The sequence below is a fragment of the Ursus maritimus genome, unplaced genomic scaffold (genome assembly GCF_017311325.1).
Source record: "Ursus maritimus isolate PB19 unplaced genomic scaffold, ASM1731132v1 scaffold_33, whole genome shotgun sequence".
Taxonomy (NCBI): domain Eukaryota; kingdom Metazoa; phylum Chordata; class Mammalia; order Carnivora; family Ursidae; genus Ursus; species Ursus maritimus.
The window spans coordinates 214,319-231,113 of record NW_024425897.1 but is presented as its reverse complement, the minus strand read 5'-3'; the positions used below and the strand labels follow the sequence as shown (position 1 = coordinate 231,113).

Genomic DNA, 16,795 nt, shown 5'->3' with positions numbered 1-16,795 from the left:
AAGATGCTATCATGGGGGCTCCGGGATGGTCTCTGCTCTTGACAAAGTAGCCACTAGGTGGCAGCAGTAGCCAAGTCAGCCTTGATAGACTATGTTGATGAGCTCATGCCCAGCCTCCAAGTCTGTCACCATGGCCCCTTTGTTCATAAGCCCATTGGGCAAAACCCTGGGATGGCTGGGAATGAAGCTGACTGACATTGTAAAGTGTGCCATTTTGTCTACATGATTATTGAACTCTCCTCTGCAGAGAGCATTCTCATGTCACTTGGTGATATGGGATGGGACCAGTTTCACATTCTGTCCACTCCAAGAAGCCTATCCCCATACCTCTTCTCACTCATCCCTTGTCATTAATTTTCAAATAGTGACCCTTGATCCTTCTGAGTCCCTGACTGTCTCAGTCTGCTTGGGTTGCTATAACATAGCAACTGTTTGGGTGGCTCAAACTGCAGATATTTATGTCCCACTGGTGGCTGGAAAGCCTGAGAGCAAGGTGCTGGCAGATTCAGTTCCTCATGAGGACCCTCTTTCTGGCTTGCAGACACCTGCTTTCTCACTGTGTGCTCACATGGCCTGTCCTTGGTATGTGTGTGTGCAGGGAAGGAAAGAGAGAGAGAGAGAGAGATATGAAGCTCTCTCTTCCTCTCCTTATAATCCCATCACAAGGGGCCCCTCATGACTTCACCGAAATCAAACTCCTAAAGACCCACCTCCAAATATTATCATATTGGTGGTTAGGCCTTTAACATATGAATTTGGGGGTGGACACAAACATTTAGCCTAAAACACAGACCATCTAACCAAACCACTAGTAACTCCTGTGAATCGCTGTGGGTCCATATTTCTTGCTATCTCTCAATCCAGCCCAAGTAGACCTGAGATGTACCTCTCAGTCTTCGGTTCCTGGGAAAGCTGTCCTTCACTGCTATCTTTCAGGGTCACCCCTGAATGGGGTCGTAATGCTGCAGCTGGCCACTTTCAGTTGGTACCAGCATATGGTGCTGACCCATCAAAAAACCAGGCTCAAGACCTTCTCCTTCCTTGGATGTATCATGTGCTGGGGTGAAGTCCTGCTTTGCTGGAGCTGTTTTGCCATCATGAGGGAAGTCAGCCAATGTGGAGACAAGGACAGAGCAGGGAGAATCCTAGAGGAACAGGGCCAGGACCTCTGGGTTCAGGCAGCCCTAAGTGTCCCATGTCTGGAATCCCAGTTACGTGAGCCAATAATTCTTTCCTTGTTTGAGACCACTTTTTGGTGTGCTCCACAGGATCACTGACTGACACCACCTATAACAGAGGTCTGCACACATGCTCTGGAAGCATGGAGAGCTGCCCAGTAATTCTGCCCCAGCCTCAAATATTGCAGGCAAAAGGCCAAGAAGTTCCATCATACAAAGGTAACTAAAGTGTTGGAAATGTAAGGAGCCCAGACGTTACTCTTGTACAATGTAAATGCTTGGTACACAGTTCACAAATGAACGTTGCATGAAGAAAGTCATTTAGAGAAGTGCTTCCATTTCCAGGAATGGTGGACTAGGTAATAACTCGAAATAACTGATGGGGCGCCTGGGTGGCTCAGTCGTTAAGCGTCTGCCTTCTGCTCAGGGCGTGATCCCGGCGTTATGGGATCGAGCCCCACATCAGGCTCCTCCACTGGGAGCCTGCTTCTTCCCCTCCCACTCCCCCTGCTTGTGTTCCCTCTCTCGCTGGCTGTCTCTCTCTCTGTCAAATAAATAAATAAAACCTTTTAAAAAAAGAAATAACTGAAATAACTTGAAGAAGATAGCAGATTGGAAGACTTAAATGACTTGTCCTAATGGATTTATGGGACATGAATCCAAAATTACAGTATGTATATTCCCTGCAAGCAGGAAAGAGACATTGACCAAAACTGACCACATACTGGGTCATAAAGCAAGCCTAAACAAATTACAAATGACTGAAATCATTCAGCATATGTTCTCTAAGCAAAATACTAGAAATCAATGACAGGGAGGTAGTAGATATCCTTATATGTTTGGATGCCTTTTATTTCTTTTTCTTGTCTGATTGCTTTACCTAGAACTTCTAGTACTATGTTGAATGAAAGTGATTTGCATGGACATCCTTGTCTTGTTCCTGATTTTAGGGGAAAAGCTCTGTTTTTCACCACTGAGTATGATGTTTAGACATCCTCCCATGTTCGAAAATAAATAAATATGCTCCCTGTGGTTTAGAGAAGGACTCAAATTAGAAATAAGATAACATTTTGAACTGGGCAATAATGAAATCCCTACATAAAAATCTTAAGGGGTACAGCTAATGTAGTACACAGAGGGGAATGAATAACCTTAAAATGTATATTGAATTTGATAGAAAATAAAAAGCCCGAAAATTAATGAGCCAAGCATATACTCTGCAAAGCTGGAAGAATAAAATAATCTCAAAGAAGACTAGAATGAAGGCAGACAGAAAGGGAAGAGCAAATACTGAGGAAACAAATAATATCCAGCGGGTATGATGAAACAAGAGAGCAGAGAGCTGGTTGCTTTATAATATGACTGATATTGAAAATGACCCGGTGAATTTATCAAGAACTACAGAAAGAAAACAAAAATTACCCAAATCAAGAACAAAAAAGGGGACATTTTTTCCGGTCATGGAATACCCAAAGTGGAAAATGACAGTCTTCTAACAGCATAATGCGAATCATTTGAGATGAAATGAGAACATTCCTAGAAAAATCTAATCCAACATGGATATTTGACTCAAGGAGAAATAGAAAATCTCAGTTCTTCTAAAGTCATTGAATCAGTGGCCGAAAACTTTCCCACAATGAAAACTGGCTCAGAGAGCTTCACTGGTAAGCAATTCTAATCTTACACAAATTCTTCCAGAGAAGAAAACAATTCTTTTGCAGGATAAACATTGTCTCATTTTATAAAAAAACTAACACAACCTAGATTGTGAAGCCTGACAAGGGCAGCAAAAGGAGGATTACAGCTTTCTCTCACTCAGGAATATAGATGCAAACATTTATTAAAAAATATTTTATTTATGTGACAGAGAGACAGCCAGCGAGAGAGGGAACACAGCAGGGGGAGTGGGAGAGGAAAGCAGTCTCCCAGCGGAGGAGCCCGATGTGGGACTCGATCCCAGAACGCCGGGATCACACCCTGAGCCGAAGGCAGACGCTTAACGACTGCGCTACCCAGGCGCCCCAGATGCAAACATTCTAAACAAAATATTATCACACTGAATTCCAGCTATAGTGCGGATACCACATAAAGGACAAGTCTGATTCATGCATTCCAAGAAGGCAAGATTGGCTCGACACTAGAAAAATCTATGCAAATTTGCAACATTAAAAAAAAAACACTGTATAATAAAACTCAGAAAAAGTATTTTTCTTTTGAATAAAATCCAACAATTGACTTTAATAGACCCATCACACAAGGACTATAACAGCACTTTGTTTTAAGATTTATTTATTCATTGGAGAGAGAGAGAAAGTTACAGAGTGAGCGCGTGCATGAGTGGAGGAAAGGTCAGAGGGAATGAGAATCTCAAGCAGACTCCCCGCTGAGCTGAGTGCAGAGCCCCATGCAGGGATCAGGGCTCCCGGTTGATCTCATGACCCTGAGATCATGACCTGAGCTGGAAATCAAGAGTCTGGTGCTCAACCAACTGAGCCATCCTGGTGCCCCTAGAACTTTCTTCATCTATGAGAGAATCTTATGCCAGGCATCATGTTTTATAATGTAATGTTTAAAAACATCCCTTTGTGGGGTGCCTGGGTGGCTCAGTCGTTCAGCGTCTGCCTTCGGCTCAGGGCGTGATCCCGGAGTCCCAGGATCGAGTCCCCACATCAGGCTCCTCTGCTATGAGCCTGCTGCTTCCTCTCCCACTCCCTCTGCTTGTGTTCCCTCTCTCTGGTTCTCTCTCTCTGTGTCAAATAAATAAATAAAATCTTTAAAAACAAACAAACAAACAAACAAACAGTCCTTTTGTGACAAGGATGCCCACTATTCTCCCCGACGTTGCACCTCTGTTACTGTACCAGCGGAGAGAGTAAGCAAGGCAAAGAAATGAAATGTATATAAGAATTGAGAAAACAGTAAGAACATTGCTGTTATTCACAGATATTATGTTTAAGTATGTAGCAAGTCCCATAGAATGTACAGATAAATTACTAGAACCCATAAAAAAGTGTAGTAAATTTACCAGATCCAATTTCAAATATAGAAATGTACTGTATCTCTGTATATCAGCCAATGAATAGAAAATGACATTTAAGAAGGATAGAATTTACAACTGCATTAAAAATGTCAGTTAAGTAGGGATTAATCTAAAGAGATGTCCAAGCCATCTGTCTATGGGAAAAAGTCTACATACAACTTCGTTGAGCATTTTCCCCCCCACAGGCAGGTGAAACAATTTTATTTCACAGTTGTCTTTAAAACCACAAAGACACTATGTTCTTCATGTAAAAACATTAGTGCAGATAACTGTACTTTCTAGAAAATGATTTTTTAGACCCTCTTGAAGAAAAATGCATACCGTTATATGGTTTCAGACAAGTTTCTTGGGAAAAAACCCATCTGGACTGATTCCTAAAACATACCATAAGACCACCTTGCATCTTTTGGTTCAAAGTATGCAGATAGTGTCATCCATGTGTGCTCCTGCATTCTTACAGACTTGATAACACACATATAGACAGGTTTGTGACTTAATGTTCCATTGGTTCATCAGCCTTTTCTGCAGCTCTGTCAGTGGGGTAAGCAGGCTGAGCCTGTCTCTGTGGTTTTTCTTCAGGACCTTCCAGGAATGGAGATATATCATCATCATCATCATAAGCTGTAAACTCCAAGTCTTTAACAACAATTCCAATGGAAACATTCTTTGTAGTTACGTCCTGTTTTGCAGGAATATGTCCCTTGTAAGGCACGCAGACCATGTTTAACCAGTTCATTCAAACTGTACTCCATAAACCCAGACATATGTCTTTCCAAGTAAGTATAAGCTGACTGAGAATGGGCTCCAATGGACAAAGCTCTACAGTCAAAATAGTTGATGGATGGACAGGTTTGGAAAATGTGAGGGACCACAGCATCACAACCAGCAATAAGCTGCCCAGCACCATATGGTCTCCGGCCATATTGTGTTGGTATCTGGGTCTTGCTTCCAATTAGAGATGCAAGACAAGACACAGAAAGAGGTCTGTCAAATACAAATCTGGAATCCAAACACTTCTGCCGGATAAAATTACAGAACAGTCTAGCAGCCACAGTAAGTCCTGCAATTGAGATACCAATATGGTTGTCAACATTGAGAATTTTTTTTTCTGAAGAGTTACAAGCTCTGAGTGTGCTCTCTTCAGTGCAACCAACACTGCATGGGTTTTTGATTTCAGGCCAACTGTGGCTGAACCTTGTTTGACAGCTTCCACTGCATACCCAATTTGATGAATCTTGCCCTGAGGATTCCCTCCAAACCATGACATCATTGTCATACTGGTTGCAAAATATGGTTCCGGCACAGGTCTGGCTGCCTTCCTTGAGAATTATTAAAATCTATTAATGGAAGAAGGAGAAGATATTGATGGATTGAAAGATTCAATGCGGTAGGATGTTAATTTTTCCCAAATCGATTGGTAAATTCCCCTGAGAACTGGTTCAAGGTGCAAAATACCTGTACCTTTTGGGGGGGGGGGCAGAAGCCGTGGAAACTGATTCTAATTAAAAGAAGCTCAGATCCTCTTGCTTGAGATGAGTGCTCTTCTCCTTCCCCCTCATCCGGGCATCCTCAAGGTTACAATCAAGAAGGGCCTGGTTCCCTCCATTGCCCACTCAGAATTCTCCCTCTTTGTCCTTGGGGGCCCTAGAACCTGGTCTTCCTTTCCCTAACCCAGGAGGTGACCTAGCGGGGTCCCTGCTATGGACCTCCTCGGCCACCAGGGGTCTCTGTCCCCCCGCTAGAAGAGGAGGGTGGGGCTCCGGCGCGCGCAGACCCAAACAAGGGGAGACCAGAACGGTGGGGTGGGCTCAGGGACCTCCGAGTGACGCCAGGGGAAACTGAGGCTCGAGAGTCCAGGGTCGCACTAGGCAGGGCAGAATGGGGACCAGGGTGGCGGGGCTTAGTGACCGCCGAATGACGCCAAGGGGCTTTACCTGGGTTCTCAGTGCCTCCGGGGGGTGCGCGCCGCCGGGGCAGCAAGCCTCGGTGTCAACAACACAAGGAAGGAAGGGAACGTGGGGAACGGGGCCGTGGCCTGTCGCAGGGCTGCAAATGAGTCCGGCTGCTCGGGAGAGCCGGCTGCAGCTCAGAGTAAAAGTGACCATAGACGCCCCGTGTCCCCGCAGTCCCCGCAGAATACAGACGCCCTGTGCTCCTGCGGTTCCAGGTCTGGTGTGACCCCCCTCCCCCAAGCACTGGTTTGTGCACCGGGGGCGCGCCCGGGTTCTCTGGGCCAGTGTTTGTGAAGGAGGAACCGGAACTGCCCCAACGTCCATCCATCTACCGGGGTGGCCAGTACCGCGCTGTCTATTCACTCCGAGCCATCCAGCTCACAGGTTACATCCCAGCCATTATCCGTGTAGGAAGTTAGGATATGTGTAGGAGCAATATATGTCGGCGTGATTTTCGGGTACATTTGAAAACTTGGGACAAAACGCAAGGTGCTCAGCGTTTGCTGCAAGGCCCCAGGGACATGCAGCCTCCCTCTCCTGCCTCCCTGCCCTTCCTGGGATGGGGCCACACTGGCCTTCTTGCTATTCCTGCAACTCGGCAGGGTACACCCAACCCCAGGGCCTTTGCACTCACTGTTCCTTCTCCAGGGAGCACTCTTCCCCAAGCACCTTCCTGGGCTGGTCCTCTCACTTCCTTCAGGGGTGGCCTCTCCTGACCATCCACCCAAACCCACAGTTGTCACTCTCTCCCCCTTAACCCCTTCCTTTCCCTCAGGAACTCATCACACCACATGTTACAGCAGAACGTGTTGTTTGTTCTGGCCTCTGTCACCCACAGGAACTTTGCTCCGGGACTTGGTCTCTGAGGGCACAGCCATGTCCCCAGGTCCTACAGCAATGCCAGTCTTCAGAGCAGATCAGTTTCTACCTGGGGAGTGAATGGTGCTCGTTTTCTTTCCAGGAAGTAGGAAAAGCATGGGACTTGGGGTGGAAACAAGGGGAGTCCAGCATGACCAGTTGGTTTTCTTCTCTTAGTAAAAGGCGTGAGCTAGTTGACCACACGTTAGCATGTGTTGCTTCTACGTGGCAGGTCTATATCAGTGTTCTTGGTATTTTTGGGTTTCTGTAAAGTGCAGCCGCCTCCCCTCCCAACTCCGCCCCATCTAGCACAGAGGACACTGCTCTCAGGGACCCTCTGGTCTGGAAATTCCTCTTCCCCAAGGTACCTTCTTCCCTCATGGTGGGTCATGCACTTTGCGTGTGAGGGAGGTGGGAGTATGAGACCCTCAACTCCTCTGCCCCAGTCCCTCCCTGGGAGGACTCTAGCAAGACCCTGGGAACTGGAATGAGCTGGAATCTGAGTACCTAGGCTTTGGGGAAGAGGGCGAGAACACTGGTCTGAGAGGGGCCAGGCTTCCATGTTACCTGCTGTGTAGTCACATCCGTCTCTGTGAAAGGACAGAATGATCTTCCCAGACTTGGGCATCTGGGATTTCTGATGAACATCCCTATGGTTATTACTGGTTAGACTGGGACCTTTTAGAGAAGTGACAACAGCAGCCACTAGCGGGTGCTGTCAATTCGAGCTTTGGTGCGTGCACCGGAGTGACTGTGAATGTGTGAGCACTAGTGAGCGTGAGGGTGTGTGACTTGTGTGTGCATGTGCGAATGTGTGAGTGTGTGTGTGTATGTGTGTGTTGCACTGTACAGGGACACTCAGGATATGTTGACCAGAAATGCAGCCAGGACATCTCCCTTATGGCCCATGGAAGACAGTCAGGGGAGGTGGTGACATCCCCTATGTGGGGGATCACCACTGTGCACCCACAGTGCACCCGCCTGGCTGGGTTCCCAACCCCTTGGCCATCCTTCTCCTGGGGTCAGCTCCTGACAGGCCTGAGCTGCTCTCTGCGAGGACACACCTGAGGCCCTTTGGGCTGGGGGAGTGCTGGGCGGGGAGGGGCTGGCTTGTCAGAACGGACCTGAGATGTAAGGTGTGAGGCCTGGAAGGAAGGCCTGTAGGAGGGGACTGCTTTTTCACTCAGACACTGGGCATCCTTCGTGCTCACAACACATAAGCACCAGACATCATTCCGGGGTCCCCTTGTGTGCTGTCTGCTCCAGGTGGGACAGAGACCCGCTCGCGGAAAGATCACACGGGGCTCCCTGTGGGCATTGGCCCTGAGCCTGGGGTCGGCTGGAAGGATCTTGAGTGAGAAGCTGAGAGACTGGGCTGTGATTTTCAGTCTTGAATGTGTTTCAGCTCTGTAGGCCCAGAGGAAGGCAGGCAGGTAGGCACTGGGTTTGCATGAGCTAAGCCAGACTGGGGCCTGTAGACCAGAGAGGACCCTGAGGCCGGGAGGCCTGGAATGGGGAATGCTGACTTTCTGGACTTGAGTGCTGACATTGAGGGATCTTCAGCTCAGAGTAGTTAATGCTGAGTCTCAGGGTACAGCTCACAGAGGTGGAGGCCAGGGGAGAGGGGGGCCTCAGGGCCAACGGCTTGTGAGTGCCACGTGGAAGAGAGCACTGACCTTGAGTCTGGTGGCCAGGCTTACAGTGTGACCTGAGCAAGTCCTTTGTTACCTGCAGGCCTCAGTTTCTCCTGTGAAAACCGAGTGGGTGGAGCCCAGTCTCTAAGGTCCCTGCTCTTCTCCAGCAACCCCCTTCAAACTCCCTCTGGCTCCTGGGACAACTGGACTGGGCAGCTGGGACCCCTGATGGGCCTGACAGCCCAGGCTCTGAGACCCTCCCACCAGGGCGGAGGCAACAGGCCCTGCTGCTGGAGGTCTCCCCTCCAACCTCCACATCAAGGGCAGCCTCCCCGAGAAGGCCAGATGGGTCTCCGGCCTCAGAAACGGAGGGGCTGTGTGTTATCTGGGGCAGAGGGGACCAAATCCCTTTCTTGGGCCCTGACTGTGGGGACCACCAGCAGGGCTTCTGGTGCCTTCCCAGAGCCCCACACATGTAGGTTCCACAGACCCAGGCCCACAGCCCCCCATTCCAGCACGCATACCCTCCCAGCCCCCTCAGAGCAGCCAGAGGCCAAGCTCACAGCCCTGAGCCTTCTCCTCCCACCTGGGGCTCGGTGCTGCCAAGGAGACACAGAGTAATCACTGGGGAGAGGGGTCTGAGACCTCCTGAGGAGGGGCCACCACGTGGCGGGTGCCCCAAGTTGCTGGGAAGAGGCCTCAGAGTCCCCCTCTGCCCCCTGCCTCAGAGCAGAGCTGAGGTCGGAGTGGGACCAGTGGGAAGGCAGCGCCCTTGGGTGCCTCTCTGTCCACGTCCCGGCTGTGCCTTCCTCAGGATCCAGGCGGGACTTCCGGGCTCTGAGGGCTGGGGGGGTGGTATGTGCTGCTTTTCTGGAAGTTGGTCTATAACGTGCTTCCCAAGCCTTAGACAGGCATGACCTTGATCCATGCGGTGAAGGTCAACCTGAAGTCTGTGGTGGGACTTGCGCACAGGGATGGAGACCAGAGCAGTGGCTCTGTCTTGTATGGAACAGTGGCGCTGGTGGGACCCGGGACAGGCTGCCTGAGTGTCATTAGAACCTCAGGCCCACCGTGTGATGCACGCTCAGGTTTCCGCACCCCTGTGGCTGTGCTGTTCGCTGACAAGAGAAACCCTCCATCTAGCTCTCGTCCGTCATCTATCATATCTTGTCCGTCGTCTGTCTATCGTCCATCAGTCATCTCTCATCTATCTTCTGTCTCTCGTCTCCCGTCTGCCGTCTACCATCTCTCATCTATTTGTTGTCCATGTGGAATGCGACGTCAGGCCTGGAAGGACGTACACCAGATACGACCAGCACCATCTCCAGGCTGTGCTGGCAGCTTCTCTATGCTTTTCTTCTGTTTTCTTTTAAAAGAGTCTTTGGATTTTGTTTTGTAATTAGGAAAAAACTAAGCTGTCTCTATTTTTAAAAAGAGAACAAATGAAAACAACGTGCTGCATGGCGCCAGGGCCCCGGAGAAAGCCTCACTCCGGGCAGCAGGGGTGTCGGCTCCGGGGGCAGCCGTGCCCAGTGTCGCCCAGGACCGGGAGCGGCCGGGTGGTGGCTCGTCCGTGCCAGGCGAGCACAGGAGCCTCGTCAGGTCAGCGGGGCCGGACGGTGCAGACGCCGGGTGGAGACGGAGAACACGCGCGGTTCCACTGGATCTATGGGAAGTTCCAACCAGGCGGAGCTGAGAAATACTGGTGCAAGGGCACACAGGGGCCATAAAACCACGGGAAAGAGTGAAGGGACGGTTAAGCCGGGGGCCGCTGAGGTCCTGGGCATGTTCCGAGCCCACGAGGCTGATTAATGAACAGTCCACATTATAGAGAGTTCACCGTTGCAAAGGAACAACTGGGTCGCCTGGTACATTCACCACGTTGCGCAGCTTCACCCCTGCTATTGTTACTTATTAAACTTACAGATGCATTTTACTTATTTTGTGGTTGTTACACTTTACAATGAAAATAGGATTAAAATAGAAGGAGATCCATCAAATCAGCAGTGGCTCTTCTGGGTGCAGTGCGAAGGGTGGTTTTTTCCCCTCTGGTTTGTTTTTCTGTACTTCTCATGTTGTTGACAGTGAGCACTTATTATTTTAAAACTAAAGAGCAAGACCAACAAACTCTATTTTCAGAGGACCTCTGAAAACAAACAAGGTGATTCTTCCTTAGGCTGAGCTGACACCTGTGTTCCTGTCTTGCGTCTACATCCTGTTGCCTCCACCTGGGCCTGGAGTTTGGACCCCCCCACCTCCACCTCCAGAGGTGCCCAAATCTGTCTGCTAGGATGGCCCTGAAATAGGAGAGAAATCTCTTCCAGGCTCAGCAATCCCCTTCCTGGATTCTCCGCTCCACGTCCTCTGGCCGACTCCCCCGTCACACTTGTGTTTGAGAAACCCTTTTTGTTTCACACTCTGGTTTTGTTGGTTTTTGTTAACAGGAGCTCATGAACTAGAACTGCAGGTCCCCTGGGGAGCGGGTTGAGTTGTTTTTCCACAAGCCGCTACCTCTTTCTCCCTCAACTTTACTTTGTTGTTCAAGCCCTCTTATAACAACTTTGAGAGACAAATTTAAAAAGGAAGTTGAAATTCGCCCACAATCTTATTGCTCCATCTAAATGGTGGCCCCTGCTGTTTCTATCCCCACTCCCCCTAGACCCGGAAGCCTCTGCCTGGTGTATGCTGCTTCCAGGTGGCAGTAATACTATCTCAGGCCTGTGTTCCAAGGCAGGGCCCTGCTCCTGGGCAGGGAAGTTCTCACAGTGGACTGAATCCCTGTGTGCTTTGCTGTCCCCTGACCCACAAAGAACTCTTGGGTGAGCCTCTGGTCTCAGTTTCCTAAATGAGGGTTGTAGATTAGATCAATGTGGTTAACTCTCAATGGGTCATGGTCTCTTTCTGCCCAAAGCCCTGAGCCTTTCTGCACAATGCACATTTATACAGATACATTTCAGGGTTTTGTGAACTCCTGAGTTAGATACCCTAGAATACTTTGGGTCTCCAGAGCATCCTATTGTGGGGAGGGGGCAGTTGGGCCTCTTTTTTGTGACTCCAGACAGCAGACCTCAGATCCATTATTTTACCCCTGCCAGGTGCTATGCTGAGCACTTTCCAGAATTATCCCCCTGAATCCTTACACAGCCCTGAGGGATGGCTGTCACTATCATCACCTGCACATCACAGAGGAGGACATGGAGAAGACAGTCACCTGCTCAAGGTCATGCACTTGGGAAGTGGTGGAGTCAGGACTAGAATCCAGGTCTGTCCAGGCTACAAGCTCAGGCTCTTCCCACAAGCTGTGATCCAACTCCAGGGTGAGTCAGCTCAATGACCTGCAAGGTCCTTCCACACCTAGAGTGCACCTGGGAAGCCTTCTAGAGTTCCGAAAGCACCTTCATGCCTGCTATCCTTTCAGTTGACTTCCGAACAGCTGAGCTGGTGAGGTGGGCAGGGCAGGTACTGACCCACATCTTGGTTGCCTGTGAGGGGACAAGGCTTAGAGACATTGAGGTAATGACAGCCCCAAGGTCACACTTGGGTCAGCATCACCATCAGAACCCAAGTGTTGGGTTCAGTTGCTGCTTTGCGCAGAGCTGCCAGGCGCCAAGGGTCTGTGTTTCTCATGGTTGGGATCTACCCACCCACCCACCTGTCCATCTGTTCACACATCCAAATACCAACTTATCCATGATCCATCACTTTGCCTACTCATCTACCCATCCATCAATTATCCATCCACCCATCCACGCATTCATCAATCATTCACTCCGTACACACAGCCATCTCTTCTTTCCTTCTTCCCTCATTCAAACTGCATGTTGAGAACCTTGCGGTTCTCAGGCACTGAACTGGGACAAACAGTCTGCAGACCCGGGAAGGAGCCATATCTCTTGGAGACAGCATCTTTCCCCTTGTCAATGATGGTCCTGGAAGGGGCAGCTGAGGCAGGAGGCGGGCAGACTGGAGTGATGGCTGTTGAATTCCTGCTCTTTTGGACTCTCGGTCACAGCATCCGACTAAAATGGGGGCTAAAAACTTGTATTTTTCTGGGGGAGAAAGTGAGGAGTGAACAGCCAAGGCATGGTGGCTGTCCTCATTGTTACTTATAGAACAGATGGGTGGCAGTGACCTTAAGTGGAGAGGTTTTTAAAAAAACATATATTTATTTATTTGAGAGAGAGAGAGTGAGAGAGAGAGAGAATGAACAGGAGGGGCAGAGGGAGAGGGAGAGAGAATTTCAAATAGACTCTGAGCTGAGTGAGGAGCCTGACGTGGGGGCCAACCTCATGACCCTGAGATCATGACTCTGAGATCACAACCTGAGCTGAAACCAAGAGTCAGATGCTCAACTGACTGAGCCACTCAGGTGCCCCTTAAGTGGAGGGTTTCTTTTGAGATTTTGAGAATGTAAGAAGAGAAATGACATCTATAGAACTTACTATATTACTAACATAAACACGATCAGAATTAAACAACTACGGATACTGTAAAGTGAGACTCCAGTAACCATTTCTAACCTGTTTCACTGATTCACTGAACCAGGCTTTCTGGGAAGGGATTTGTGTACATTTTCTCATGCATTCCTCATAATGGACATGGGAGGTAGCAACTAATATGATCAATATCGACTAGATCAGAATATGGGGAGAGGGAGTAGTTGCCAATGTACATTGTCATCTGTGTGGCAGAGAAGTTTGTCAACCTAGGTCTTCCCACTGTGCATACCAAGCTCTGACCTGCCATATAATTCTTCCTGTACAAGGAACTGATGAAAACTCTCTAAGTTTATTCAGAGAGTGCTTCTTTCCTTCACATCTGCCAATTCTGGACTCACCTTGTCCCACATTAATCGGCTTTATTTGTAGGAAGCTTTGTATTACTATTTGCAGAAATTGCTTAAACTTTTGCTTTGCGATCGCTCATGCTTCTGTTTTCAGCTGCCTTTAAAAGGCATGGCTTTTCTCCAAGCTTCCTTGCCAAATGCCTGCTGCTAATTCTTCACCACCCCCAAAATACCTTCTTTTATTAATGGTCCAACAACTTCCCTGCTGCTTCCTGTCTCTGTGTGGAGCCGGAGCTAGGACAGAGTTTCATAAATATAGGCAGGACCTGAGATTTAGGGATAAGAACCCGTGTTACTATTGAAATGACCTCTTTCCATATACATTCTGCCCGTTGTACCACTACCCAAGGGGGACAGCTCTCTGTCTCTCCATTAATCTCATCCCAAACCCTGCTCCTGGCCTATCATGGCTGTAGCAGGTAAGCAGGAAATATTTTCTGGATGGGAAGTGGTTGGAATAAATATGCTTATTTAAGTGGGAAAAGACTTGTTTTTCATAACTTCACAATAAATGCATAGTCTTTGCAGAAAAGCCAGAAGAGTCCAATGTGCAAAATGGAAACCAAGCTTACCTGTAGTTCCAGCCACGGGCAGCTCCAGCTCAGAGATACAGAGATGGGTGTAATATGCTTATAGAGGCAGAGACACATGCTCACATATGTCACATCTTGTCTTGCAACCTCTCTGTGATGCCTCTTGCAGATGCCGTTCAAGTCTTCCAAGTCACTGTTTTTAGAGGATCATTGATCTTAAATCAGTTTATTGCTTTGTTTTCTTTTTGTTTTTTTTTTTTACCTTTCAGAGAGCCATTCCTTTCTTTTCTCAGTGATTTCTAGTTGGCATTTGTACAAGTGGCTTATTATGGTTAAAGACTCTAAGATAAATTCCTTTGATAGCATAGGCTACTCCCTAAATGTGTGCACTAACATTCTGTTTGTCAGATTTTGTTCCAGAGGCCAGATAACCTCTTTTGGTTCTGGTACTCTAAACAGGTGCGTATTCCCTTCTAGTCTCCAACTCTGGCATGCAGATAGCCTCCTGACTGTGTCCATTTATTCCTTAGCCCTTGTCAGGGAGGAAAGTGGGTAGCTTTAGTGTAAGAAGATACCTGCTGGCCCTCGTCATGTCTGTATATGGAAACTGCAGCTAACCCTACTTTCCTACCATTTGCTCTGGGCGTTGTGCCGGAGCCGGGAAAGTCAAAACACCTCTGGGTCTCATAATGTTAATGAGGGGGTGGGAAGGTTGGAATATGAGTTTGCTTGCCTTGTTACATTTTTGACTCTTGACTTTATTCTTGACCAGAACCTGCAGGGCCACCGTCTCCTCCGGGCTTAAGGCTTCTGGTTGGAGATAGCTGTGTGGTTAACCTGTGTGTTCTAGTCAAGGCTACGTGGCAGTTATATGACTTTGAACTATAAATTTACTTTGTCTTTGTTTTTCGCTTTTTAAAAAACTATTTTATTTATTTGTGTGTGTGAGAGAGAGAGAGAGCTGGGGGAGGAGCAGAGGGAGAGGGACAAGCAGACTCCCAGCTGAGTTTTGAGCCCGACTCGGGAGCTCCATCTCACGACCCTGAGATCAGGACCTGAGCCGAAACCAAGAGTCAGACGGTTAACTGGGTTTAGAATCTTTGGATGTCTCTTCCCTTGCCCCCTCCAGTAGGCTCAGTGCCCACCAGAACAGATGAAGAGGAACAAATGAATGAATGATTAAATGACGTCCCAAGGCAGAATGTGAAAGGAACAAATAGAAACAAAACTGAGCAGGAAAAAAAACCTGTCCCAGATAAAACCTGTCCCAAATACATAGTCCACAGAAGTTTGGAAGCACCCTCCATTTGTCAGTAAGAGCCTTGGTATTCCCACCCAATGTGGAAAGACACCAGGCTCTCCCTCCACTACCACAAGTACCACAAAGTGCCGGGATCTGTACTTTGTCACATTTCTGATGCTAAATGCCAAGGTCAGATAACTCAGGGGTCCCATGTTGCGCTCTCATCCGAGGCTGCATCTTTTACGGGTTAACATCTCATTTCCTCTCCTCGGTTTTTTATTTTTTTAAGCGCTAACACATTAATTTTACTGCCAAAGAACTGTGTTTCTTGTTATTATTTTGAAGTTCTTTCATTCGTCTGTGTCAGCAGCTGAAGCTGAAACTCCAGGATGTGTGATTCTAGGAAGAATTCCCTGGGTACGAAATGGGGAAGGCACACTTGCAATGTCGGGAAAAACTTGTTTAGTTAGCCTCTTATCTGGGTGCCCTGCTGCCCTTTTTAAACAAATGTATTGGATTTTTGCACTTTATTGCTGCTTCATAGCCCAATATCTGAAATGGACTTCTCTAATTTTGTGTGAGAGGGTTTACTTAACAAAACGATCCCATATTGCTTTTAACAGGGAAGACTGTTAACCTGGATTATTGTGCACAGATAGAACATGACATGTGAGGGACTCACAGCTCCCTGGCTTTGAGCATCCTTTTTCCCCATGCTTCCAGCAGGTTCATGAATCATGAGCTGGGCCGTGAGCACACAGAGCTGCTGAATAAAATTCAGCATGTTGGGGCGCCTGGGTGGCACAGCGGTTAAGCGTCTGCCTTCGGCTCAGGGCGTGATCCTGGCATTCTGGGATCGAGCCCCACATCGGGCTCCTCCGCTGGGAGCCTGCTTCTTCCTCTTCCATCCCCCTGCTTGTGCTCCCTCTCTCGCTGGCTGTCTCTATCTCTGTCGAATAAATAAATAAAATCTTTAAAAAAAAATTCAGTATGTTCTCTGAAAGTCGCATGCATTTCTAAAATGTGCTGCTCTGATTGAACAAGCCCCTCCTGGGGAAATGACTGGCACTGAGTATTCCCAATGGAAATATCGCTTGTAGAATATCTCATTTACTTACATTGCCAAGTTCACCTGTTGAAGTTGCCAGCTGTGGCCCTTTTGTCCAGTTGATTTTTGGTCTTCCCTATTTATTATCGTAATTGTATGATTAATAGAAATGGTGGCTTTTATCAGAAATGTCCACCAGGGGCAGAGTTAGAAATAGTTGTGTCTTCAGAAACAGTAAGTCAGGTTCTGGGAGGAGGGAGGCTGCAGTGTTAACACCCCAAATGTGGGAAGACTGCCCTCTATAACCCGTGCCTAGGAAAGGATCTGTATGCAGTGTAGAAAGGCCCTATAAACCTTAAGAGAAATTCTTAGAGCAGTTCTAACTAAAATTGCCAGTTGAGCCCAGAAGGTTGGGTAAGAGTGTGATGTGCAAATATATTGCAGAATTCTTTTCAGCTCCTTC

The 16,795-nt window shown here is 48.1% G+C and overlaps 1 long non-coding RNA gene and 1 pseudogene across 1 annotated transcript in view; one reads left to right on the top strand and one right to left on the bottom strand.

Annotated features, from left to right (window-relative positions):
* Positions 1-3,950: 3,950 nt before the first annotated feature.
* On the bottom strand, positions 3,951-7,048 carry LOC103669272 (annotated as a pseudogene).
* A 239-nt stretch (positions 7,049-7,287) lies between these two features.
* Positions 7,288-16,795, top strand: part of LOC103669193 — a 23,479-nt gene continuing 13,971 nt past the window's right edge. Inside the window, exons 1-2 of the long non-coding RNA XR_570203.2 lie at positions 7,288-7,392; positions 11,758-11,979. This is a non-coding gene — a long non-coding RNA (uncharacterized LOC103669193). The remainder of the gene's footprint in view (positions 7,393-11,757; positions 11,980-16,795) is intronic.